This window comes from Ascidia mentula, assembly GCF_947561715.1.
Source record: "Ascidia mentula chromosome 2 unlocalized genomic scaffold, kaAscMent1.1 SUPER_2_unloc_36, whole genome shotgun sequence".
In the NCBI taxonomy this organism is placed as follows: domain Eukaryota; kingdom Metazoa; phylum Chordata; class Ascidiacea; order Phlebobranchia; family Ascidiidae; genus Ascidia; species Ascidia mentula.
The window spans coordinates 1-2500 of record NW_028113683.1 but is presented as its reverse complement, the minus strand read 5'-3'; the positions used below and the strand labels follow the sequence as shown (position 1 = coordinate 2500).

The window sequence follows — 2500 nt, the reverse complement described above, 5'->3', positions numbered from 1 at the left end:
CACTTCACTCGCCGTTACTGGGGGAATCCTCGTTAGTTTCTTTTCCTCCGCTTAGTAATATGCTTAAATTCAGCGGGTAGCCTCGTCCGACCTCAGGCCGATAATCCAGTGCCTCGTTTGCGAGAGACACGCGCGCGCCACCGAAGCTCGTGCGAGCGCCGCGCCCGAACGCGAGCCGTGCTGCTCCGGGCCGGGATCCTCTTCGAGGCCGACTCGTAACGAGACGCACGCCGCGTTCGGTTTCGCGCGCTGACACTGCGTTCGTGCTGTCCTGGGCGGGACGACCGTGGCAACGGCCGACACCGCACCGGCCCGACGCGTCGCCGCGCGGGAACGTTACAACGCGACCCTGAGGCGGGCGTGGCGCCGGGATTGACCCGGTGCCGCAATTTGCGTTCAGAACGTCGATGCTCAATGTGTCCTGCAATTCACATTAATTCACGCAGCTAGCTGCGTCCTTCATCGACTCGCGAGCCGAGTGATCCACCGCCAAGAGCCCTCCGTGACTTCGTCAGTTGGACAAGCGCGACCCAGCCGGATTGCACAGTCGAAAAAAGCGGTGGCCGAGCGGTCGCCAGCCGTAGGCGACGCATGAAGCCAGCCTGGCACATGGCCACGGCACTCGGCGCAGAACGAAACAGGGTGACCGAAGTGCAATCGCGTGCGCCTCAACAGCGACGAAGGGCGTGCGCGGCCGCCAAGATACGGAGCCTTCTCCACCTGTCGAACGCACGACCACTCGATCGGCGATCGGCCGGTAATGATCCTTCCGCAGGTTCACCTACGGAAACCTTGTTACGACTTTTACTTCCTCTAAATGATCAAGTTAGATCGTCTTCTCGGACGCCGGCGCGGCCGTTGCCGAACGCGCCAGGTCCAATCGGAGGACCTCACTAAACCATTCAATCGGTAGTAGCGACGGGCGGTGTGTACAAAGGGCAGGGACGTAATCAACGCGAGCTGATGACTCGCGCTTACTGGGCATTCCTCGTTCAAGGGAAACAATTGCAATTCCCTATCCCTAGCACGACCGGGGTTCAGCGGGTTACCCGGACCTTCCGGCCTAGGCGGCGACACGCTGATCCGGTCAGTGTAGCGCGCGTGCGGCCCCGAACATCTAAGGGCATCACAGACCTGTTATTGCTCAATCTCGTGTGGCTAAGCGCCACTAGTCCCTCTAAGAAGTTCAACGCCGACCGATAGGGTCGCGTAACTAGTTAGCAAGCCAGAGTCTCGTTCGTTATCGGAATTAACCAGACAAATCGCTCCACCAACTAAGAACGGCCATGCACCACCACCCACAGAATCAAGAAAGAGCTCTCAATCTGTCAATCCTCACTGTGTCCGGGCCGGGTGAGATTCCCCGTGTTGAGTCAAATTAAGCCGCAGGCTCCACGCCTGGTGGTGCCCTTCCGTCAATTCCTTTAAGTTTCAGCTTTGCAACCATACTTCCCCCGGAACCCAAAGACTTTGGTTTCCCGCAAGCTGCCGGAGGGGTCGTCAAAGTAACGCCCCCCGATCGCTGGTTGGCATCGTTTATAGTCAGAACTAGGACGGTATCTGATCGTCTTCGAACCTCTGACTTTCGCTCTTGATTAAAGAAAACATTCTTGGCAAATGCTTTCGCAGTCGTTCGTCTTGCGCCGATCCAAGAATTTCACCTCTAACGGCACAGTACGAATGCCCCCGTCCGTCCCTCTTAATCATTACCTCGCGCTCCGAAAACCAACAAAATAGAACCGAGGTCCTATTCCATTATTCCATGCACCATTATTCAGGCGAAGCGCCTGCTTTGAACACTCTAATTTTTTCAAAGTAAACGTCCCGGCCGCCGCCGACACTCAGTCAAGGGCACCGGCGGAGCGCCGGGGGAGAGGGCCAGGTGCGGCCAGTGCACGCCTTGCGACGGACCGGCCGCCTGCGCCCAACGTCCAACTACGAGCTTTTTAACCGCAACAACTTAAATATACACTTTTGGAGCTGGAATTACCGCGGCTGCTGGCACCAGACTTGCCCTCCAATGGATACTCGCTAAAGGTTTTAAAGTGTGCTCATTCCAATTACAGGGCCTCGTTTAGAGTCCTGTATTGTTATTTTTCGTCACTACCTCCCCGCGTCGGGAATGGGTAATTTGCGCGCCTGCTGCCTTCCTTGGATGTGGTAGCCGTTTCTCAGGCTCCCTCTCCGGAATCGAACCCTGATTCCCCGTCACCCGTAAGAACCTCGGTAGGCCGATACCCTACCGACGAAAGTTGATAGGGCAGACACTTGAATGATCTGTCGCCGGTTCGAGACCGTGCGATCCGCTCAGTTATCCAGAGTCGCCAAAACGTGGCGGGCGCGACGCGAAGCCGGCCCGGTCGGTTTTTGTACTGATAAATGCGCACCCGCCGCAAGGCAGGCGCTGACCGCATGTATTAGCTCTAGATTTTGTACAGGTATCCAAGTACGATGTACGATCAAATGAACCATAACTGATTTAATGAGCCATTCGCAGTTT

The 2500-nt window shown here is 56.6% G+C and overlaps 3 non-coding genes across 3 annotated transcripts in view; all 3 read right to left on the bottom strand.

The window, feature by feature from the left end:
• The window catches only part of LOC145916120 (large subunit ribosomal RNA), a 3686-nt gene extending 3586 nt beyond the window's left edge, over nt 1-100 (bottom strand). Inside the window, exon 1 of the ribosomal RNA XR_014404385.1 lies at nt 1-100. This exon is cut by the window's left edge and continues 3586 nt beyond it. This is a non-coding gene — a ribosomal RNA (large subunit ribosomal RNA).
• A 244-nt stretch (nt 101-344) lies between these two features.
• Nucleotides 345-498, bottom strand: LOC145916118 (5.8S ribosomal RNA). Its single transcript, XR_014404383.1, has one exon. It is a non-coding gene; the product is annotated as a 5.8S ribosomal RNA (ribosomal RNA).
• A 260-nt stretch (nt 499-758) lies between these two features.
• On the bottom strand, nt 759-2500 carry LOC145916119 (small subunit ribosomal RNA; the record flags this gene model as incomplete). Its single annotated transcript, XR_014404384.1, has 1 exon — nt 759-2500. It is a non-coding gene; the product is annotated as a small subunit ribosomal RNA (ribosomal RNA).